This window comes from Phragmites australis, chromosome 18, assembly GCF_958298935.1.
Source record: "Phragmites australis chromosome 18, lpPhrAust1.1, whole genome shotgun sequence".
In the NCBI taxonomy this organism is placed as follows: domain Eukaryota; kingdom Viridiplantae; phylum Streptophyta; class Magnoliopsida; order Poales; family Poaceae; genus Phragmites; species Phragmites australis.
In genome coordinates this window covers 8,879,231-8,898,500 of record NC_084938.1, presented here as the reverse complement: position 1 = coordinate 8,898,500, position 19,270 = coordinate 8,879,231, and the positions used below count along the sequence as shown (strand labels likewise).

The 19,270-nt window shown below is 43.5% G+C and overlaps 1 pseudogene; it reads left to right on the top strand.

Moving 5' to 3' along the window:
• Positions 1-1,525: 1,525 nt before the first annotated feature.
• Positions 1,526-2,622, top strand: LOC133899399 (senescence-specific cysteine protease SAG39-like; annotated as a pseudogene).
• The last annotated feature ends 16,648 nt before the right edge of the window (positions 2,623-19,270 follow it).

The window sequence follows — 19,270 nt, the reverse complement described above, 5'->3', positions numbered from 1 at the left end:
CTCGGCCGCCACGCGCGCACTGCTCCACTGCCATACGCTTGGCCGCCCTGCATAGAAAAATGCGGCGGCACGAAGGCCACCACCACAACACACACTACTGCTGCCGTCGAGGACAACACCACGACTACTGCTACTATAGTGATAGTCGGATTGTTATCACTGCTGGCTATTATCCACTGGCAGTATTGGTATTTTCAGGAAAAAAAAAATCCCGGAAGCCACTCGGCCCCCTGCGGCAGCTCTGCCGCAGCTCGCTCACTAGCATCCACTATCGCTCAAGCTCGTCGGTGCCCCTCGCTCGTCGCTCCACCGCCATGTGCTCGGCCGGCACGCGCACTCCGCTCCACCGCCATACGCTTGGCCGCCCTGCATAGAAAAATGCGGCGGCACGAAGGCCACCACCACAACACACACTACTGTTGCCGTCGAGGACAACACCACAACTACTGCTGCTATCGAGGATGCGGATGTGGCCACCACGGGCGCAGAGGAGCCTTTGAAAGCATCGAAGAAGGAGCCGGCGCGACAGGTAGTGGCAGTGAGCTCTGGGAGTGGCGGATCACGATGAATCGCGGGCGCTAGGAGGTGCTAGCCGCGGTGTCAAGGTAGGCGCCTAGGATGAGGCTGGTGGGGAGACCGAGGCGGAGGAGGATCTCGCGAGGACATGGAGGTCGAAGGCGGCAGCAGGGAAGCCTCGTGGAGGACATGGCGTCCAACGGAGGTGTCGAATTCGACCCCCATGGAGGCCTCATCGCCAGATCCGGCTTCCTATGGAAGCCTCGTCAGATCGTCGCGCTCCTTGACCTCCACATACCGCCATCACAGAGAAAGAGAGGGTGGCGACATATATAGGGGTTTTTTAGTAATGAATCAAGTTTAGGATCACAGTACAATCTAATTGAAGAAAAGAAACCAACCTGGAGAAGGTGCAGTCAAGAGGAGTGATTACGTGAACCTTTAAGCGTTAATGTCTTTATTTTCCATTTTGTTCACATTTATGTGAACTCAAAACTTAATGTGAACTCAAAACCTACTTGTCCAGCGGCCAAAATGTTTAAACAAGTCCGTTGTACAAACAAGTTTGCCGACATATTAATATTAAGTTGCAATCACGTTTACCACAATCCCCATATTTGGCGCCAAAGGTTCCGTGGAAACTCCAAAGAAGTTATTTTGTTTCCTTTAGGGTTAGGCTCTCTGTTGAATGCCTATGATCAGATAGGGCGCTTAATTTTTCTACTTCACATATATGTGAATACCAGGCATAAACTGGGCGTCGCTCTCAGCTGTGCAGTAAGCGTACGTCTCATGCACAAGCATTTTATACCCATCTAGCAACCATTTCTACTTCACGGCTACGCAGGTGCCTTTTCCACATAATATACAATGTACAGGCACCGTATCTCTTACTTAAATACATACATTCCAGTAATTATATATAGCCATGTATGCCAGCTAGCTCCAATCACCAAACCAGAGCTTAGTGCACAGCACCAGAAGTAGTAGCAAGAGCAACTGATCGATCATGGCCATCCCCAAGGCTTTGCTCGTTGCTATCCTCGGCTGCGCCTTCTTCTGCAGCGCTGTGCTCGCAGCACGCGAGCTGAGCGATGACTCGGCCATGGCAGCGAGGCACGAGCAGTGGATGGCCCAGTACGGCCGCGTCTACAGGGATGCTGCCGAGAAGGCGAGGCGGTTTGAAGTATTCAAGGCTAATGTCAAATACATCGAGTCTTTCAACGCTGTGGGGAACCGCAAGTTTTGGCTCGGCGTCAACCAGTTCGCTGACATCGCCAATGACGAGTTCAGGGTGACCAAGACTAACCAAGTGTGGTGAAGGTTCCTACCGGATTTAGGTATGAGAATGCCAGCATCGATGCGCTTCCGGCAACTGTTGACTGGAGGACCAAGGGTGCTGTCACTCCTATCAAGGACCAAGGCCAATGTGGTAAGTACAGGATAATTTGCATGAGTCCAAAAGAGATTTTGTGACACTGGTTTATGATGACATTGATTGAAACATAATCAACTGCAGGTTGCTGCTGGGCGTTCTCAGCAGTGGCTGCAACGGAGGGCATCGTCAAGATCAGCAACGGCAAGCTCGTTTCTCTCTCGGAGCAAGAGTTGGTGGATTGTGATGTCCATGGTGAGGACCAGGGCTGCGAGGGTGGTTTGATGGACGACGCATTCAGGTTCATCATCAAGAACGGTGGTCTGACCACCGAGTCCAGCTACCCTTACACGGCGGCGGATGGCAAGTGCAAGGGCGGATCCAACAGCGCCGCAACCATCAACGGCTACGAAGACGTGCCGGCCAACGATGAGGCTGCCCTCATGAAGGCGGTGGCCAACCAGCCCGTGTCTGTGGCAGTGGATGGGGGAGACATGACATTTCAGTTCTACTCTGGTGGTGTGATGACCGGCTCCTGCGGCACTGACTTGGACCACGGGATTGCAGCCATTGGTTATGGAAAGACCAGTGATGGCACAAAATTCTGGCTGATGAAGAACTCATGGGGCACGACGTGGGGAGAGAATGGTTACCTGAGAATGGAGAAGGATATTTCGGACAAAAGAGGCATGTGTGGCCTCGCCATGGAGCCTTCCTACCCCACTGAGTAGGCAGATCTTCAAATTCATCATATTCATACATAAACATACATGTTAAATAAATGGTTTATTCGTTGTCTTGTAACATATAGTTCATTTATACGTGTCTGCAAATTGTGCTACAAATAGGTCTGGTATGTATGTTCACTTCTGTATTTCATGAAGCAGACCATGTGGAATTATCGATTAAGAATATGTGATGATTACTTTCCTTGGAGCACTATAATTCTAATGTGTGATGGTTATGAGGCGCTCCTGCATCCCGTGCTTCTTGATGGATGGATGCAACTTCACGAATAATTTGTCTTGTTACTAAGAAGCAGATGGTGCTTTGTAAAATATTTTGTCATTGCACGGATGAGCAAATTCTTGGTGGGGGCCGAGGGTGGCAGCCAAAATGGAGACATTGCTCTCTTTATCTGGTGCATCCGGCTGTATATCTCATACAGGGGTGTAAGTGAGACCCAATGGGTAGTTTGGGTCACTACTTCACTTCATATCTGTTCACATAGTAATTAGGTGGTATGTCATCTTTAGTGAAGTAAGTTGTGAGTCGATCCAATGATAAAAAAAATTACATCGTCCCTAATCTCATCCGTCAAATTCTAGGAGTACTTTGGCATCGAGGTCCCATCTAGTTGTTTTGAGTATTTTGCCCACTACTCTGCCTGACTGACAACAATAGGGTTAGGCCGGTGACAGTAGGGGGCGGATCCAGAATTTAAGGTTGATGGTGTCACCATAAACCATCAACTACGATAACAGTTTCTAGTAAACAAATATACATAGTAATAGTACAATAATTCAACGCCAGCATATCATAATGGTAAATTGAAGTAACAAAGTTAGCAGGTGCAGAACATAGCGGGTCAGTGTTCACGCAAACAGTAACCTGAGTGCTGTAGCAGTATAGCCATAGGCGATTTAGAAGGAAGGTTTCAGATTTAAGAACGTTTAAGAATTAAGAAATAAAGGAGGTTTTTAGGTAGGAGATAGAATTATTTTGAAATAAAGGACGTTTTAGAAGGAGGTTTTCAGATTAGGTAGGAGGTTTTAGGAATATGTGATGATTAGGTAGGAGGTTTTAAGAAATAAAGGAGATATTCGGTTAGGAAGGAGATAGAGTCAGTTTAGAAATAGATCGAATAGGAGTAAAGTATATGGTCTGTAAAGTAATATTTAGAATACGGCATGGACTCTTCAGGCTGTCCATGCATGTACCCGCCCTATTTATAGAGGGAAATCTAGGAGAAAAGCAAACAAGAAGAATTAATCTAGCCCCCCTCCAGTATTCTGAATCTCTCCTCTAATAGCAGACGCCACATAGTTATCCTCTCAATGGATGTTTATCCTTCTTATGATCATAGGACTGTAACATCTAGTATCAACAAAGTTATAGAGACCAACCAATTAGGATGAACTCGCATACTAATCCAAACATCCAAAAATTAAGGAATGTAGAGATAACTATTCTAAATAGCATTGTTGTGAAATATGAAGTAACTTGAAAAAATGACGAATACAACATGCTATAATGATTTATATTTAACAACAGTACTAAAATTTCAAAATATTCTTTTCACTGGTGCTTACTTCTCATAGAAGCATTTTATGCTTACGCTCTTCCATCTTTTGAAAGAGATCTATCACAATATCGTTTGGGATTGTAACTAGAAAGGCTGGCTCAACAAAGCAAGTGATACAATCATTGATAAACTTATTTTCGATACGATTGCGTAATATCTTCTTCACAATTTTTATTGCCAAAAAACATCTCTCCACTGATGTGGTGGCAACAGGCAAAATAAGTACTAGGTTTAGAAGCCGATATACCAAACGAAAAGCAAGATGCTGCTTTGTACCCACCATCAGTTTAGCAAGTTCAGCAATAGTGTTCAATTTAGAAAAGCTTTCATTAGCTTGTACATTGTCAATGTAAATATGCAGCTTGTGAGCAAGATCCTTCAATTGAACTGAATTGAAATCATCAGGATAGAGCTTAGCTAATTCTATTAAGCTATCCAATTTGAAATCACCAAAAGAATTCTTGGGACGGAAAGCAGCCATGTAAGTAATTAAGCAAATTAGAATTAGTTTCACTTAAGCGATCATTGAACTCAATAAATAGCAAGTCAACAATTGAGTTCAAACAATCCCAACTATAGTGTTGGCAATTAGTGTGGTTTGTCTTTTTCCTTGATCCACGGTGTCGGCGTACCTCTCACTACACGGTTGGATCACTCCTTGATCCACTCTCTAGGCAGCAATCACCTAGCAACACTCTCTCTATGCCTATAAGCACTAATCACTAACTAATCTTATGCTTAATCGCCTTGGATGATCACTTCAAGCACTTTGGTGGCTTGGATGTCTTCTCAAATGTATATGGGGTTCCCTGGACCCCAGTAGCATGCCATACCTTCAAATGACCGAGTGGAGGGATATTTATAGCCCCAAACTTGCAGACTAGCCGTTGCTCTAATGGCTCAACTTTACTATGAACACCGGATGATCTGGTGACAATAGTAGTACAAGCACCAGACCATCCGGTGTGTACATCAGTAGACAGTAGCCGTTGGAACTCCACTCATATTTCTTCTGAACACCGGATTCTCCGTTGTATACTCAAATCCATCACTGGACCTTCCGATGAGTTATCTTGAGCCATCCGAGGCTTTGCATCTTCTCTGTGTAAATTGCTCTAATGAAGCCTCCAGTGTGCATCTCTTCATCACCGGACCAACCGGTGAATTATCCTGAGCCAAACCGTGCCTTTATAGCCTCTCTGTGTAAAATGCTCTGGTGCATCATCCGGTGTGAATGAAATGAACACCGGACCATCCGATTAATTAAATGTTCTCTTCTTTTCCATAGAAATGCTCCGATGTAACTATCTCTGTGATCACTGGACTACCGGTGACTTCATCCTTCTTCTTCTTCAACAGCTACATCCTCTCTGGTAAGAATGCTCCAATGAGATCATCCAATGTGCACAAGCCAAACACCGTACCGTCCGGTCAACTAATCATCGCTCTTCAGCACTTGCAACCCTCTCTGCAAGAATTTCTCTGGTGTATATCTTCTTTTGATCACCGGACCATCCGGTGGGTTGTTCTATTTTACCTTCTGAGCAGAAACACCCTAGTGAGTACATGGGTCTTAACACCGGACTATCTGGTGCCTTCTTTCTCCTCTGCTTAGAATACTCTGGTGATTATAGCCTTCAGCATCCGGTGAGAACAAATTTCCTGAGACTTCTCCAATTCAACTAAACTTTGTCCCGGCTACAGTGGCTTCTTCATGTATTTCAACCATGAGACGTACTAACATATATTTTTGATAAACATGTTAGTGCCATTAACTATGTTGTCATTAATCACCAAAATCATAATCATACCCTAATAGGGATATTTTCGCTACAATCTCTCCCTTTTTGATGATTGATGACAACACAACCAATGCAAGTGGCAAACGGTAAATGATACCAATTGACAAGATCATAAAAGAGTAACATTTGAACTCAAGAAGCTACCCTTATAGTCGCGTGAAGCTTCCTTACCATCTCACCTCACACAAAGTACATGCGTGTGTTGTTTGTGGAGTCGAACCAGAGAGCTCTCCCCTTGTGCGAAGCTTCCTTACCATCCCACCTCACTCGAAATACGTGTGTGTGTGCAGTTTGTGGGAGTAGAGCTCGTGACCTCTCCCTTCGCGTGAAGCTTCTATACTATCTCACCTCATAGTTATAGTCGACAACTATGGGATAATTTATTCTTTTTGACACCTCTTGCATGAATATTTGGATTATTATTTGGTCATATAGATGGTGTCAAATAAAAAAGTTATCAATTACAAAGTTGTAGATCTCATTAAGAGCTCTCTCTCTCTACATATATATCATCCAACTTCATATTAATATATTATGAATTTTTTAATATCTCACTACAACACATGCAAACTGACACATGTTTTCCATAACTTCATCATAAATCAACTTAAGCATTCGATGTATCATTTCACCATGTGATTACTACCGTTAGAGCTGATCCTTTATCTAACCTATAATTTTGTATCATTTCATGTTTCATTCGAGTTGAGCAACCATAAAGCGGAAGAAGAGTTTCAATTAATTATCTGCTTTTGTTGTAGCACTTTAACTGTGTTAGGGTTCCTGTCTTTATTTTTCTTGGTAGTACAGTAGTAATTACATGGTAATTTAGCTCATGTTCTAGCTGTTAATTATAACTAGAACCCCAAAATTGTAATTGGTATTATCACATTTTGATCAAGGACCGAAGATAGCCATTAGGCATTGGAAGGCTACTTTTAAGTATTAAGCCGATACTGAGAGCAAAACATTGTAAAAATCATTCATGATGGTTTTAATTTTCTACCAACATATGATAATTTCCATGATCAAACCTCCCGTTTGTGTTTTTTATTGTGATATTAAATCCGTTAATCATTTGTTCTTTTATTGTGTTATTGCGACTAAACTAGTAAGCAGTGATATGTATCTGATTTTTTGCAAATACATATTGGTAAGGATTATGAATCAGTTGCTACTAAATGGCTAGTGAGCAGAAAATTTGATCGTGTGAATGTTATAACCACTGCTGTCCTACAGGGACTACGGAACTCCCGTAACAGTTTGATTTTTCAGAGACAACAACGGAGGAGTATAAAATAAGTCTGGTTAATATCCTGAAGGTGTTAAGAAGCTAGCTACTATTTTACAAGGACTAGGGTTAGGGCTTGGGGCCGGGCGCGGGGAGGGGGGAATGTTTGGCAAAATCTACACGAAATCCAAATTTTCTCTCCGTCATCTGAAAATAAAGTTGATTCCAAGGAAACTGAAGGTCCTTTTGCAAAGAAAAAAGCGGGACGCTTGGATTGCAATGGCATGACGCGGGCTGAACAGGCCCATGAATTCCAGGTGACATGGTCGCGGAGGAGGCGCACCTTCACGAAGTCATTAGGGGTTTCGATGTCGTGTCGATCCAACTGGAGCAGTTCATTTCTGGTGTTGAACAATTACTGAAAGTTCAGCTGAAGATCTTGCAGAGGTCCTCAGGTTGGGATGGCAAGAACTATGAAGAGATGTCCATCAGAGATGGAGCTTCTTTCCTCAAAAAAAGAAAAAAAGAAAAAAAGAAAAAAAGAACAAAAGAACAAAAGAGAGAGATGGAGCTTCGTGCTGAAGATATCAAAAGAAAAGGAGTGCTGATGATGTTTTATCTTTCTGCTCTAGTTACTTTGCTATGAAAACTGATGTAAAAAACGCTGATGATATGTCGACTACTAGCTCTGTTGGAGGTCGGCTGCTCTGATGTAGAGTTTTATTATTTGCACCATAGCCACACCATCACCCTCTATCAAGAATGTTTGTCCAATGGGCTTAGGATAATACAGAGGAGGCGATGAGGCGGAGATGAGGCGGAGGTTTGGATGGGTGTCGGCGGTCCGTGCGGCTAGACGGCGACGACCTGACACTTCGACGGTGGGGGAAAATGGCTTTACGACGAAGATGGAGAACGGCCGGTCTGCGCATTTGCGTTCGATTGAGGAGCTCTTGGTTGACGTCCGGCCACCGAAGGCTCTGAGTGCTTCTCGGCGTTGGCCGGATCTTGCTCCTTCAATCAGCGCTAGCGCGATTCCGTCAGAATCGCTTTTGGGCGGTGTCGCGCCGACGGTTCCTCAACCCAAGGTAAAGATATCATCTGTGATTGCAGGCCGGCAGAAGACGGTAGATGCTCGTCAAAGCCTACCTGCCCAAGTTTGGAAAGGACCGCTCCCGAGGCCGCGGGTCTCGCCGGCGCTATCTCTTGCCGATATGGTGGACAAGGCAATCTGTAGTCAACTCGGTGATCATTCTCTCTTGTCTTCTCCGGGCGGTGGCCGGCGACCGGTGATTGCCAGGGGGGAGGGGGATGGTGATCCGTTTTTGATGCGATTTCAAAATTTGAAATCTGGGCATCGCAAGCTGGGCCTATCTGACAGTTCTAAAAGCCCATCTTCCTGGGTTATTCGGAACCCTGGCCTGGCTTCGCTTCGTCGGCGGCTATACCTCCGAAATCATATCTGGGAGGGTACAATCACAGGTGATCGAAGATCTTTTCTGGAGGTTGTAATGGCTTCTCGTGGCGGCGAAGGAGACGGGAATCATGGAGGAGGCGTTGGCGGCAACCATGGTCCGAGCGGGAGCCACTCTTTTGCCGGTCGTGGTTCTCAGGCGGAAGAAGTTGACGGAGGAGGGCATGGTGGTCGTCAATATCGTGCACTGCGATTATTCAATCTTCCTGGCCAACGATCAAGGGGTGGACGTGATGGCCGTGATGGTGATCTTCGTGACAAAGAGCGCCATCCTTTTCATGCCAGGGGCAAGGGCTGGGGTCGCCGTGGTGATGGAGGCCGTGCAGATGGCCATGGTGTGAGCAGAGATCGCGGTGACGATCGTGGTGAAGGCATAGACTATGTGGATATCTGTGGCTTTGGCAGGAACCATTTCAGCGGTCGCAGGACTGACTGGAATCGTATCGACAATGAGGGTGCTGGCAAGAAAAGCGAAGATGCTGGTGAAGGAAAGAGTGCCGATGCTTGTGGTGTCGGTCAAGCTAAGAAGGGAAAGGGCTCTGATGTTGTGCTTTTGGAAACCAAATTTGGAATTGAGAAAGGTGCAGGACATGGCTTGGAGGCACCTTCTAATCTCAGAGAAAACATTGAGCAAGGTAATAAGAATAGAAAGAAGAAAATGGTGATCTGTTGTGAGATATGTGAGGAGGAGCATTTTACTCCAGCATGCCCATTGCTACATGGGCCAAAACCTGCAGCTACTTTTTGTGGTTTCGCTGGAGACGGCTTGGGTTTCTTTCAAATTCCGTATAAAGGTGCTGCTAAGAAACCTTCTAGAGAGTCGACTACGGCTTTGATTCGTATCACGGAAGGGGTTGTATCTGCTGAACTGCTGAAGGCAGAGTTGGAGAGGCTGATACCGGTCAAGTGGCAATGGCAGATTCAGGAGCAAGGCAAAAATATGTTTGTGGTCCCTTTTCCATGCAAAGTGGAGCTACAACGGATGATTGCAATCAAGAAAATTAGGACCGATAAAGACGAAGGCGTAATGGCTTTTGAGGAATGGGATCAAAAGATTGAACCTGTGGAATATCTTCAGAAGGTTTGGGTCAACGTGTATGGGGTTCCTTTTCAAATTAGATCTTTCCTATCTTTGTGGGCAGTTGGCACCATTCTTGGGGCCACCCAAAAGGTTGATATGGTGTCCACTAGAAACACTGGAGTGGTGCGTATTTTGGTTGCGGTAACGGATGCTAGTCTTATTCCAGATGCTACATATATTGTGGTTGATGATGGGATCTACGAGATTTTTTTCAAGGTTGAATCGATTGTCGATGGAGGTGGCAGGGTTGTGGATCATGCTTCTGATCATGGAGATGAGAACATGGAAGATCCGAATAACAATGATAGCTTCAAGGAGTCAGATAGAGATTCTAAACGCCCAAAAATCACAGAAAAGGGGATTTCTTCTGCGTCTCAGGATACTTCCCACAAGATGAATGATATGCAGGAGGATGACCAATATTTGCAGTCGGTGGATAGTTCAAAAAAAACCGTTGATGCAAGTACGGCGATGATGAATATACCGATTGTGGAAGATGATAAACCGAGGGATGCTGTTGTGGATCGTTTGGTGCACACCACTCTTGACATCTTGGGTCAGGGAAGTTTGTCTCATGAAGTGCAGGCTGAGGGCTCGACCTCGGGTTGTGCTGCTGTGGTTCATTCTTTTTCTTGGCCTCGGAGCTCGGCTGATATAAGTGCTGAAATATGTGAAGCTTTGGGTGTGGGACGAGTTAGCAGCCTACCTCCTCCTGCGACAGCTGGGTCTGCTAGTGTTAGCGTCTTCAGGCGGGCCGAAACTTTGCAGCCGGTCGCCGGTGCTCCTGATGATATGGCTTTTTTACCTCTGGGTGGTTCTGAACTGGGTGCTAAAGGTCTCACAGCTCGGGTCAGGTGCTGCGCTGGGAGCTTGGCTGACGCTGTCCTCAGTCTGATTGCATCTTCAGCATGTGGTGGCGCTGTCCGGTCTGATATTGTGCTTCCTGTCCCGGCGATCGGAGTCGTGTGTAGCGGGCGGGATGTCTTGCTCCCGTCAATAATGCATTTGAATTGCTTGATGGCAGATGGGAGAGCTGGAGCTATCACTGAGTGCATTGCCGGACAGCTACCGGTGGAGCCTGCAATGCATAGTGCGAGGCAATCTTATGATGTAGCTCCTCTCATGGATGTGGCCCAACAATGTGTTACTTCTCAGCTAGCAGAATATTTGTGCAATAAAAAGGTGCAGGCTGAACCAATGGTTGAAGAGCCGGCAAAAATAAAACTGCTCGGTAATGACTTCCATTCTTTACCTCGAAACAGATTACAGGCTCTATGCAAATCGAATGGCATTAAGGCGAATATGACCAATCATGCTATGGCCGAAGCTCTTCAGGCCTTTCATTCTAAGGGTCTGAAATTGCATATTATTGAGCCATCAGAAGATAAGTTAATCACTGTCCCCGCTGGGAGTACCGGTGGACAGAGATCTAGCAGGCGTGCTGCAGTTCAAGGTGACAAGGATGCGTTGTCTAAAGCAAAGCGCCTTGCAGCTCGGAGGAATCTTGATGAAGGTACGCACAGTTTTTCAGTTAAGTCTTTTAATTATTTACCTTCAGAGCTCATTACCTCCAATATTAAGAATTTAGGGGTTTCACTGGGAAATGATGAAAGAACCACTTCTCAATCTGTTATCTCTTTAAAAAATATTGAGGTGGACAGATTAACTGTCTATGCAAAAAAACGTAATTCTAGAGAGGAGAAAAAACATGGTAGTAGACCGGTAGTTTCTTACTCTTCAAAGGATGACGATGATTCAAGAGGTATTGATGCGACCCTCAGTCACTTATGTCGTGATTTAACTGAGGTCTTCGATGATGAGGGTTTAGATCACATATATCATGATCTAAACGCGGTTCCAAGAAAGAAAAAAAACAATGCAGGGAAATCTAAGGGCAAGATTGACCGCCCAAGAAGAAAGCCAAATACCCCATCTAAATTTTTTCTTAAATGAAAGGGATTTTCTGGAATAGCAGAGGTCTGGGAGACTTGGCTAAACATAATTTCATCTCCAACACGGCAAAAGAACAACAATTAGATTTTATTGCAATCATAGAATCGGGCAGAAGTACTTTTCCTTCTTCAACTCTTAGACACCTATGTGGTGGTCTTGAGTAGCATGGCACCAAGAGGTCGTTCAGGTGGCATGATTATTGGGGTAAATGCGGCGGTGTTCCATATTGGCTCTATTGTTGAAGGGGATTTTTATACAAAATTCTTATTAAAGAATAAGGTGGGTGATTTTACTTGGGCATTATATGCGGTGTATGGACCGGCCCAAGACGAATCAAAGTTTGAATTTCTGATGGAGCTAGCTCAGGTGTGTAGCATTGAAACCAACCCAATATTGATCGGGGGGGATTTCAACATTATGAGACGCCCGGCGGACAAGAATAATGACAACTTTGACCCACGGTGGCCTCGTTTGTTCAATGCGGTCATAGATGCATTGGACCTTCGAGAGATTGAGCTTCAAGGTCGCCAGTATACATGGGCAAACGACCGAGACCCGCCGACTTTTGAGAAACTTGATAGAGTCCTTATGAGCACTGAATGGAAAGTTAAATACCCGAGCGTCACGGTGCAGGCCCTAAATAGGGGAAGATCAGATCATACCCCTTTGCTTCTTAATACGGGAGCGGCATTTCATTATGGCAAACAACCTTTGTTTAAATTTGAGCTTGGCTGGCTGATTCGGGATGGGTTCCATGAGATGGTCACTGACATATGGCTAAATGAGCAGCGGGGTTCCAATGCTATTGAAAGATGGCAATATAAAATTAGAACCCTGAGACAATATCTGAGGGGCTGGGCCAAAAACACATCTGGTACCATTAAACAAGAGAAGAAACACCTGAATATGAAGGTGGATGAGTTGGATAAAAAAAGCCGAGACGACCCCTTTAACGTCTCATGAAGTGGCCATGAAGCATTTCCTAAACGAGAGGATTGCGCATTTGTTACGAGAAGAAGAGCTCAAATGGTATCAACGTGCTAAAGTCAAAGATCTTCTTGAGGGAGATAGTAATACAAAATACTTCCAGCTGGTGGCTAGTGGAAAACACCGTAAACAAAGAATATACAAATTAGAGCAAGAGGAAGGCACCGTGATTGGGGAGGCTAACCTTAAGCGGTATATCACAAAATATTACAAAGGGCTGTTTGGAAAGCCCGAAAATAATAATTTCTCAATGGATGAGAATATTCTGACTGATATTCTACAGGTCAGCGAATGTGAAAACGAGATTCTAACCGCACCTTTTGATGAAAAGGAGGTGTGGCATGCCATTTCTCGTATGGAGCATAATAAAGCTCCCGGTCCAGACGGTTTTCCAGCTGAATTTTACCAAGTTTTCTGGGAATTGATTAAAAGGGATCTTATGGATCTTTTCGTGGATTTCCACCAAGGTAGACTACCTATTTTTAGTCTCAACTTTGGTGTTATCACACTCATTCCTAAAAAGTGCGATGCACTCAAAATTCAGGAGTATCGCCCTATTTGCTTACTCAATGCCAGCTTCAAAATTTTTACCAAGGTGGCAACCAACAGAATAGGGGCTGTTGCTGAAAATGTGGTATCTCCAACCCAAACAGCTTTCATGCCTGGTCGAAATATAATGGATGGAGTTATTATTCTCCACGAGACCATACACGAGCTGCATAGAAAAAACCTAAATGGGGTAATCTTGAAAATTGATTTTGAGAAAGCCTATGACAAGGTCAAATGGTCCTTCTTGCAACAAGCCTTGAGAATGAAAGGATTCTCGCCACAATGGCGTCAGTGGATTCAAGGTTTTGTATCTGGGGGCCATGTTGGCATAAAAGTCAACGATGAGATAGGGCCTTATTTCTAGACACAAAAAGGTCTTAGACAAGGGGATCCCCTCTCGCCCATTTTGTTCAATATTGTGGCAGACATGCTTGCAATTTTGATTTCAAGGGCTAAGAAGGATGGACAGATCTCGGGAGTTGTTCCACATTTGGTAGAGGATGGCTTGTCTATTCTGCAATATGCAGATGATACTATAATCTTCCTAGACCATAATCTGGAGCAGGCAATGAATTTGAAACTGCTTCTTTGTGTGTATGAACAACTATCCAGACTCAAAATTAACTTCCACAAAAGTGAACTTTTCTGTTACGGTAATGCTAAGGAATATGAAGACCAATATGTACAACTATTTGGGTGTGATGTTGGTTCTTCGCCATTCAAATACCTAGGAATACCTATGATCCATCGGAAATTACGAAACAATGATTGGAAAAGGGTGGAAGAGCGTTTTGAGAAAAGGCTGAGCAGCTGGAAAGGAAAGCTCATGTCTGCAGGGGGCAGATTGGTGCTCATCAACTCTGTATTAAGCAGCCTCCCAGTGTTCATGATGTCTTTCTTCGAAATTCCCCGAGGTGTTGTAAAGAGACTCGATTATATAAGGTTGAGGTTCTTCTGGCAAGGAGATAATCATAAAAAGAAATATAGACTTTCTAGATGGGATATTCTCTGTCAACCCCGTGATCAAGGAGGATTGGGCATTACCAATCTAAGATTAAAAAACATTTGCCTCCTTAGTAAGTGGTTATTTAAATTACTAAATGAGGATGGGGTCTGGCAACGTCTACTAAGGAATAAGTACCTTGGTACAAAAGCACTCACCCAAGTCAAAGGAAAGCCAGGGGATTCGTATTTTTGGTCTGGGTTAATGAAAATTAAGGAGGATTTTCTTAAATTGGGTTCTTTCCACATACACGATGGAACTCAAACTAGATTCTGGATAGACACGTGGTTAGGAACAAAGCCTCTTTGTGATCAATTCTCCTCTCTTTATAATATAGCAAGGAGAAAGCATGACACGGTTGTGGAGGTAATGAGATCAACACCGCTAAATATCTCTTTTCGTAGACCTATTGTTGGTGACAAATTAATTGCCTGGCAGAGGTTAGTATCAAAGTTAATACATGTTGACTTAACAAATGAAGCAGATAAGTTTCGTTGGGGCCTACATGCCAATAGCCAATTTTCCGTTCAGTCCATGTATTGCAGATTGATCCATCGACCCTCCTACCCCGGGCCACGTATGCTTTGGAAGCTTAAACTCCCACTCAAAATAAAGGTTTTTTTATGGTATTTATCAAAAGGTGTAATTTTGACCAAAGATAATCTGGCCAAAAGAAACTGGAATGGGAATCTCAAATGTAGCTTTTGCAATCTCAATGAGAGCATTGATCATCTTTTCTTTAAGTGTCCTTTGGCTAAGACAATCTGGCATATTATACAGATCGTCTTAGGGATTCCTATGCCTACGAACATAAATCATATTATAGGTGGTTGGATAAGTGACATGGGAGTTAAAAAAAAGAAGATAATTCTGGTTGGGGTAGCCGCTCTATTTTGGGCGATTTGGATCTGCCGCAATGATTTGGTTTTTAAGAAAACAGAAACAATCTCTTTTTTGCAGGCACTATTCAGGGGCACCTATTGGCTCAGATTTTGGAGATTGCTACAAAAGGAGGAAACAAGGGAAGATATCAAACTGGTGTGCCAAAATTTGGAGGTGGTGGCTATGGAGCTTTTCGCCAAGAAGGGCTGGCAGTTTAATCATAGATTATGTGCCGGATAAAGTCATGTAATCTTTTTATAATCTATTCCTATTTATACTTCCCTATTAGCTTTATGTTGGGATGATGTAATAATTCAACTAGGGCTGTATGCATCCTTAGATGCAAAAGGTCGGAACTTTTCCATTTTCTAAAAAAACAGCCACAGGGGATGAAACGCTGTTGAAATCTTGCCGTGCTTGATTTGGGATATTATATATATTTTCATGGATTTGTACCACAGTAGTAGTATTAGCGTCATTAACTCACTTTTTGATTACTTCTAAAGTAAAGCAGGACACCAAATAAATAATAGTCTGGAATCAGGATCATCTGTGGAGGAGCCAACCAAATTGTCGGTTCTCCATGAAAATAAGTGTTAGCATACAACCATCTTTAATGGCAGCTAAAAAGGCATCAAGTAAGTTAAAATGAGTACCGGTATTCTCTGATATGTGTGCCCAAGATCCATGCATATCAAGTAACCCATAATTTAATGGCAGCTAAAAATGCATCAAGTAAGTTAAAATGAGTACCGGTATTCCCTGATATGTGTGCCCAAGATCCATAGATATCTTGAACCAGAAGACTTCATCACATGACATAAAAAGAGAGCAATTTTTAATTTACATTACATATCTTGATCCATATTACAATCACAAGTCCAAGTGCACATTTCTGAAATTAACATGAGGACAGCTCATACATAGCTTTCACATTGATTTCAAACATAGACTATCCAAAAGGCTACATAATATGTTCATTTCCTAGCACATGGCCATGGAGTACGCAGCTGAATACATAAGAAAAAGTAAACAAAAATGCAGGCAGTGCTCAGCCCACGAGAACCCCCGGGGTTAACATCTAACGGTCATCCGCTACTCCTGCTCATCATCGGCATCAACAGGGTAAAAGTAGCCAAAAATAGCCTCGTTCTTAGCTGCAAAAACTCAATTGTAGAACTGTAAGTACGAAGATACTCGCAAGGCTTACTCATATAAATATATATAGTTCCAACTCCAAGGATCATACAATTGGCAATAATTAGCAACAAAAAAGGCTACAAGCTATCACTTTGCATAAAAATATGATTGAACAATATTCAAGAGTAACAACTAGACTTGCTATATATTTTCGTAGACCTAGGATAACACCTAGACATACTCAATTCTCTCAACTTAATGTAAAATGACATGACACATTGCATAACCATAATATCATCCTTTGCCATTCCCATCCACACAACATTTGAGTGACTCTATGATTGATCCCTAAATGTACAAAAGCGTGCTCATAACTGAGAGCACAGCTGTTCGAATATTTTTTACACCCTGTAGGGGTACATTTTTACCCATACAATATGGGTCCATCCACTTGGCCCTGGTGACAACCTCTCTCAAACCCGGAACTGACCATTTGCGCCCATCCCTATGGCATCGAGGGTACCACGAGCATGTCTCGGACATCCCTAGATCTTCACCACCATGCTTCTGCTTATCTCTTTCTCATACGCATCATAGGGTCATAGGCCAAATGTCAACATGGTATAAGATAATTGGCATATCCATACCATAGTTGAACATGTAGTAGTACGAAAAGTGCTTAAGACAACAATACTAATGGTCTATCCTTAATCAACCCAAGCGAAGCTATGGTGCTCAGGACTCCTTTTCCGAACACTCATACCCTTCACTCAAGTCTTGCATACCACAATCACAAATATCTCTGAACTGAACCTATCCGGATGAAGAAGACATCCTATATCACGCTAGTGACGGTGACCTTTCGCCGCCTGACTTCTACCATTTAGTTAAGCATGGCTAAGCATGATTCATGACCAAATTAAACCAATACTTTGCATCATCTCAGGTTACAAGAAGTAGATAATGCAATTAAACAAGGAGGGATCTGAGAAACCAAGTGGAGAAGTGCATTGGTTTTCATGTGATGAGGCATTGACTATGGTTGATTTGTCTTGAACTTGGTTAGCATGTGTTTGTTGATGCTTATTCTTGTTCATGACTAACTCGAGTTGGCAGTGTTGGAAATTGGTAAATTCTTCTATGTTCGTAGAAAAATTACACACAACAAAAGTTCCAGTGTGTTCAGTGTTCACAGGAAGTTCCGGTGTGGGCAGTGCATACTCGTCGGTCTATTTCTTGTAGAGAGCAGTTTTTTGAGTGAAATTGGAAATCAATGCACCGGAAGGTACGGTGAGTGTGATGGCTACACCGGTGGGTATTACCGAAGCGTTCTTGCAGAGAAGAAATCTTTCAGGGAAAAATTGGAAATCTTCACACCGGAAGTTCCGGTGTATACACCGAAAGTTCCGATGTGTTGTTTGTGAACTGGACCGGATGTTCTGGTGAGTGGTACTTTAGGACCAGATGTTCCGGTGTTCAGACCGGAACATTTGATGTTCAGAAAACTGCTGCAATGTGCTCTGAATTGAATTGGATTTCAATTGAAGATTTTCATATTGAGCTAACATTAGATGATTTAGAGATGGTTTGGAGAAACATATTTGCTTGTCTTATGGTGTGTAAGTGATGGATGCAACTTGGCGGTCGATGGCAGGTGATTAGAGCCAAGTGGGGTGCTTGGTGTCAGACGATCAAGGAGGCCGGACAGAGTCAAGGGTGATCCTAGTAGTACACGTGGAGGTCAAGCAAAGCATGGAAGATAGATGGAGACGGTGTGTTGACCAAGTCAAGCGAAGGGGATGCCGGGGCAAGTGACAAGGCGACCCGAGGGATCAGGAGTGAGAGAGACTTGTCGGTGGTCACGATCGCAAGACAGAGTACACACATCAACATTGAAGTGCTTGCTTAAGGTGTAAGCAAGGCGGTAAGTCACGCTTTGAGAAGTGTGCTAGGGTTTCACGATTTGGCCTCAACACCGCGGGAGGTCTGGAGGCCGTGACCATTCGATGGATGGAGAAAAAATTGGACCAAAATGCACTAGTGGTAGGTAGGAGGCCATTGGAAGTTAGGGGTATTTTAAGAACAAAGAAACTTAAGAACTAATACACCTCCCTAGGCCTATAAAAAGAGGGATATAGCTGTAGGGAAGCCTTGAGCTAGTCATTTGAGAGCCTAGTGATAGGTTTTGGAAGAGAGCAGAGGATAGGGTTAGTCTTTGTAATAGGTTAGAGCATTTATGAGAGAAAATACTTTGTATTCTGCATAAAATAGGGCTAACTTCTGAGCTTAATGAAGTTTATTTTCTTGCAAGTGTTCTTCATCTCCTTCTAGTCTCTCTATTGGTTTAATTGTTTTGGTTGCCAGTTTTACTTTTTTGATGGTGATTTTGTTTTTTGTCTTGAGCTGAAATTTTTTCACCTTGGCAAGGTATTCTTCTTGTTGCCGGAGGCATAAAATTCACATACATATGCATATGTGATGGCTCTTTAATTCTCTTGACTCTAAATCGTCAACATCGAGAGTTTCCATTGCCCGATGATCTTCTTTGGTCTTGTTTCTTTTTAAAGTTGTGAGCTTTTGTACACAAAGATATATGGAATGGTCTTGAATGGAACCAATAGTTTGTATTTCATCCATGGAGTCATGGTTCACTGAATCTTTCTCTCTTGCATTGTCTATGCTTCCGGTAGTGTATTTTTTAGTGCATTGGATGAACAAGGAGTACGTCATCTATTTCACAAGAAATTCGTAAGGTGCATATTCACTCCCCCCTCTCTAGTCGCCGTTCTCGGTCGTATAGGCTCGTGCAACAATTAGCAACTACCCATTTCAATACTGACACTATACACCAACACATGCAATTCGACATAATTGATGACAACATCCATCTCATCACATTCACGAAAATACAAGATGAACATGATAGATGCTTGCTTTGGTCTAGTGCTTCACCCTCACTAACCACCTAAGGT